Raw genomic sequence first — 6,000 nt, 5'->3', positions numbered from 1 at the left:
GATATGTTTGTTATTTATAGATGTTTTTGGTTTGTGCATATCATTTGTAAGAGTTATTATTGTTAAATAGTTGAGATTATTTTGAATAGATATTAATTTGTAGTTATCTTGGACTAATAAAAAGAGTTAAGTGAAGGCTTTCAAGTTAGGTTATACAGTAGTATCTTCCGTATATAAGACGCAGTATAACCATATAAAAAGTATATAAATGACTGCCTCGCCCAAAGAATCTGGGAACCAAAATCCCAAAGCCAAAATGTCTTCCATGGATCAGTTGCAGCAGTCAGCTGTTACTGCCACCTCCACGAATGGTGACTCTGAATCATAGCCACACATGTTAAGATCCGGACGTAATCGTGGTGGTTGGGTCACCTTTTTCTTTATTTTAGGTCTCTCTCTCTTTCTCTTTCCTTCGTTTTATTCTCTTTCAGACATGTCTAAAACAATGTTGTAATGAAAATGTTTTGGTGTTGTGTGTTTCATCAGCAACTTTGACAGGAATGATGATAGCTGGTTGGGGATGGGTGGCGAATTTGATTGTGTATTTGGTGGGGGAGTTCAATTTTAAGAGCATTGACGCTACTCAGGTAGCCAATGTGGTCAATGGTTCCATCAATTTGATCCCAATTATTGGAGCTGTTTTGGCTGACTCTTTCCTTGGTTCTTTCCGTGTCGTTTCAATTTCTATACTTTCCACTTTACTGGTATCCTGCCCTTAACTCACAAATCTTAATTCCCATACCAGTAAATTCGTTTCTAATGTCCATTTTTTTTAAAACCTTTACAGGGAATAATTATTCTAACGTTAATAGCAACCCTTAGCTATTTGAGACCACACTGTGAAACCGGTTTAAGCTTGTGCTATGGTCCATCGAAGATCCACTTGGCTGTGCTATATTCGGCTATTACTTTGGCATCAATAGGCTTGGGGATGGTTCGTTTTGCAATAGCAACATTGGGATCCAATCAATTTGATAATCCTAAATGTCAAGCAAGTTTCTTCAACTGGTTTATCTTTACAATGTTTGCAGGCAGTGTTGTTAGTTCTATAGGCATCGTCTATGTTGAGGATAGTATTAGTTGGGGACTGGGATTTGGAATTTGTTCGGCGTTTAATTTTGTGGGTTTGCTTATTTTCTTGCTGGGAAATCGTTTCTACCGCCATGAATAAGCCTCAAGGAAGCCCCTACACGAGCTTGGCTCGAGTGATTGTTGCTGCAATACGAAAGAGGAAACTCTTGGTTTCGACTGGAGGCAAGGATTATCACCATGAGATTAATGATCGAGAAAACAAAGACATTGCTACAATGCCCAAACGGAGCTTCAGGTATAAGCACAAACATAAACTGCAGTCGTGAACTGGACGTTTCATGTGTTTTCAATAAAATCATTTGCTTACCAAGAGAAATCTTAATTGCATGTAGGTTCTTGAACCATGCCGCAATGAAAACTGAAGGAGACATTAATTCAGATGGATTGATAGCCAAGCCGTGGAGATTATGCTCTGTTCAACAAGTTGAAGACTTGAAAACTCTTATTATAATTTTCCCCGTATTTGCGAGCACTGTATTATTATGTACCCCTCTTGCAGTTCAAACCAACATGACCGTTCTCCAAGCTATAGCAATGGATCGTCACCTTGGCTCCAATTTCAAGATCCCCGCCGGTTCAATCGCGATCGTAGGTTTAATCTCCTCGGCCACCTTCATCGCCTTGTTAGATCGGTTTCTTTATCCCAATTGGAAGAACCTGACCGGTCGGTGGTTAACTCCCTTACAAAAACTCGGAACAGGCCACGTTTTCAACACATTAAGCATGGCAATGGTCGCCGTGGTGGGGTCAGAGAGGCTAAAAAAAGCCCACAATAACCACCTACAGGGCCAGCAGGGCGGTGCCGTGGTGCCAATGCTAGCCTTATGGCTGTTTCCGCAACTCATCGTAGTGGGCATGGGAGAAGCTTTCCATTTTCCGTGGAATGTTTCATTGTACTGTCAAGAATTCCCCGTTTCCATGAAAAACGCAGCGACTTCCATGATTTCCATTGCCGTCGGAATCGCTTTCTATGTGAGCGCAGCTTCGGTTGGTCTGATAAGAAACGTCACCGGATGGTTACCGAATGATATTAACGAGGGAAGATTAGACAATGTTTACTGGACGTTCATGCTGTTGGGGTTACTTAATTTCGGTTATTTTTTAGTGTGTGCTAAGTTTTACAGGTATCAACAATAAGGGTTTAATGGCGGAGTGCGTGGCCACCTCTCCAATCCGAAGTTTTACAGGGGATTATATGCTGTCCCAAAACGATGATTGACTAATAAGATAACATACTTAAATTGGCGCAAAAATGGGGATTATATCAGATCGTAGGTCGGATCTTGGATCGTGTCTGGTGTCAAAAATTACAACACATTAGTGGTAATAAATTGCGTTTTAATGGCATATGTTAATTGCATACGTATGTGATAACTGTGTTACTGTCATATTTATGTAATCGTACATTTCGTGTAATCATTTTAATTAGGGTCTTAAGGTGCGATATTAATTATGTGATATTAATATTAGGCTTTAAAACTTTGGAAGGGTTAAAATACTCTTAAGTTTCATAAATTAGGTATATTAAAGTTTTCGAATTAAGAATAAGCTCCTAAAAGACATGATAATGCGTTGTATCTAGATTTATTAATTGTATGTGTAGTTTGATAGCAAAATGATAATTAAATTACTCTTAAACATAAAATATTCTAAGTTTAAATAAATCTCAAATCAAACACAAACCCCAAAGCCAAAATGTTTTCCAAGGAGCTGTTGCAACAATCAACTCCTACGGCTAACAACATGGATGATGGGTAAACAATCACTTTTTTTCTTTGTTTCAGGCCTTAAATGAAAAGAAGAAGAAGGTAATTTTAGTGGGTAAACGAGAAAAAATTATTTTCTGAACTATCTCACCACGTAGGATATAAACCCAAGCAATAAAATTAAAACATATCAACAACTTTTTTAATCATCATTAATTTTAAGCTCAAGTTTTTAATTAATTATTTATTTATTTTCGTATAGCATTAAATCTCCATATCTTCTTCAACCTCGTAGCTCCTTTTCTCCCCTCTCTTTATTAAGTTTAACCATAATCACCATAGCTCTTACGTAACTAGAACCTTTATATATTTTATGAATGGATACTTTCATAGCCTCTATGTGATCATAATATATGGATACTTTCCTATTTTAAATATAAAATTAAAAATCTACACCACTAAAATTGTAATTAGACTTCGATGCTTTCTAGACTGTCCAGATCGAAGGACAAAAAAAGAAGATGTGCTCAATGCTTTCTTAAGTGCACCTACAATGATTACACCGGTGAAGGTGTTTGAAGTCTAGTTTGAAGTACCTATGTAAATCTTAATTGAGTTTTAGCTAGGTATGCCCTCGTCCTAGACTGGGAGAACCACCCCTAACTTAAACTTTTGACAACCAAAGAAAAAAGTGATTGTAGTTATGGTGACTGTGGTTAATGAAGAGAGTGAGTTAAGAGGTTGAAGAAGAGATGGAGATTTAATGTTATATGGAAACAAATAATTAATTAAAATATAAGTCCAAATTTAATGGGATTAATTTTTTTATCTATATTATCTAATAATCTCCCAATGATGTAAATATAATAAAATTTTGAAAAATGTAAAAGGAGAAACACTAAGATTGACCACTTAAATATCAATATATGTTAGATTTAAATTAATATGTAGTACAATAAGAAATTCTTCTCTTATCAAATGAACGAATATTGGACACTTTATGATGCACGACTAATTTTAGATCTAATCGAGTTTTGGATTGATAAATAATTTAGCCAATATATTTCGTGATGTTAGTGTATGTTCTAGAAAAACAACCAAATATTTTTCATAAAAGATGACTAATCAATCATACTTACGTAGATGATTTCATTAAGTCTATCTCTAACTAAACCATCAGAATCAGTGTTTTGAAATCGTTAAGAACATCTAATGAGTACAATCTCTCAAAATTTAATTTCGTTGAATTTAACAAGTCTATCTCACTAGGATCATCCAAATCATAGACTATGAATTCATTAAAAGTAAGAAACTTAGTCTTTCACGTCGTTATATTTTAGGACCACAAAAGACCTAGAATATAAATCAATTAAAAACAAAAATTCAATCTTATGCATGTACATTATTCTCCCCAGGGATAAGTAAGGATATACACTACGAGTCTTTTAATGGTTTCGTTTGATCACATTAAACTTAACAAAAGTTCAACATTATGCATATACATTTCATCTAACTACCATGAAATTTTCAACTAAATAGACTTAAAACTCACCTCTCGCAAATCATGAATCACTTACCTCATTAACTATTAAGTTAAACGATCAACAATATTTTTTCAATTCTCCCATACTTTATGTTAGTACTATGTTTTTATTTTATATACTCATATCATTATAAATTTGATTGTAATCATACTTATAGTAGTTTATGAGTTTCGGAAAAAATATAAAGAAGGAAATAAATTCTTATATTAATAATTTTTAACAAGATATATTCCTAAGTTATCCTGCCTATTTATCTGATAAAGTCAATAACTATTAGTTGAGACTTCGTAATAGAACTAATATAACAATTTTGTTTCACATGCTCCTTCACTAACTAAAATGAATACATACATATTAATAATTTATTATTTATATCTTATCCAATTTACAGCCTATTCTAACTGATTTCCCTCTTAATTCAACCAACACAAGCATTAATGAATCCCTCCCATTTTCCACATACGTGATGGAATTTTCAGCCTTCACTTTTGCTTCCACTTTAGCTCTCAATAATATATTAATTAAACTCATCAAAGTCAACTCAATTTAACCACTGAACTGGGTTATACTTTTTCTTTTAACTCTATTAATACAAAAACTCTCTATAATATATTAATTAAACGTCGAACCGTTGAGTTAAGTAAGTGATTTGATAAAATTCTATTAAAACAAATATTTAAATTAATCACTACTTAAAAATATATAAACACTATTAATAATAAGTTTTGAACCTTTAACTTTTATAAAAAGAATTCAATATTTAATCGTTAAAATAGATTATGCAATTATTATAATTTTAACCAAATTATTTTTTAAATTAAATTGATCTTTCATTTTTAAAAGTGAAATAAATAATTAAATTGATCTCACTCCTAAATGTCAAAGGAAATTTGATACACAAATCTGAAAACAACATAATTATTGAGTGTATCAATAGTAAATCTTTTTTTAATTTCACAATTAAAATAAAAATATTTAAACAAATAAAAAAGTTATTCGCGGTAATTTTTCTAATTCATTTATAAAATAAAATAATTTTATTATTAATGTATTAGATATAGTCCTTGCAAACAGGAGCTGATGGTAATACCCAAATTTCAGTAGTGTATAGGGACGAATGCAGAATTTCATGCTAAGAGGGATGAATTTATAAATTTTAAATAAAAAATAACTTATAAAATTTTAGAGATCGAAAATATATTTTTAATAAAAAAATATAAAAAATATCTAAAATATATAAAAATTTAAAATTTTAAAAGATAATCTCCCTAAGCTACCTCCTCTAGGTCAATTCCTAGAATTACATATTGTACCATCATCATCAAAACGGAGTACAAGGTAAAAAAAAAAAACCTTTTACCTCTTAATTTACATCAGTAATGGTTAAATCCTAAAATTATCGTCGGTGTGGTCAAAGGCATCTTAAAGGTTAGGAACGAGTATTTTATTAAATGAAGCTAAAATATTTCGAGTTAGTTGAGTTGATAAAATTTATTTTATAATTTAAATTTTTTAAATTTTTTAATCGAGTCATTGTTTGAGTTTATATTTAACTTTTTTATAATATTAAAATATTAATTGATTCTAATTTAAACAGTTTTAAATAATCATATATATTTCTTAATATTTTTCATATGTAATATAAATTTATCATGCAA

The 6,000-nt window shown here is 31.8% G+C and overlaps 1 pseudogene; it reads left to right on the top strand.

The window, feature by feature from the left end:
* The first annotated feature begins 208 nt into the window (after nucleotides 1-208).
* LOC120214644 lies at nucleotides 209-2,524 on the top strand (annotated as a pseudogene).
* The last annotated feature ends 3,476 nt before the right edge of the window (nucleotides 2,525-6,000 follow it).

This window comes from Hibiscus syriacus, unplaced genomic scaffold, assembly GCF_006381635.1.
Source record: "Hibiscus syriacus cultivar Baekdansim isolate YM2019G1 unplaced genomic scaffold, ASM638163v2 tig00000764_pilon, whole genome shotgun sequence".
NCBI classification, from domain to species: Eukaryota; Viridiplantae; Streptophyta; class Magnoliopsida; order Malvales; family Malvaceae; genus Hibiscus; species Hibiscus syriacus.
The sequence above is the reverse complement of the archived record's forward strand: the minus strand, read 5'-3'. Positions and strand labels throughout refer to the sequence as shown.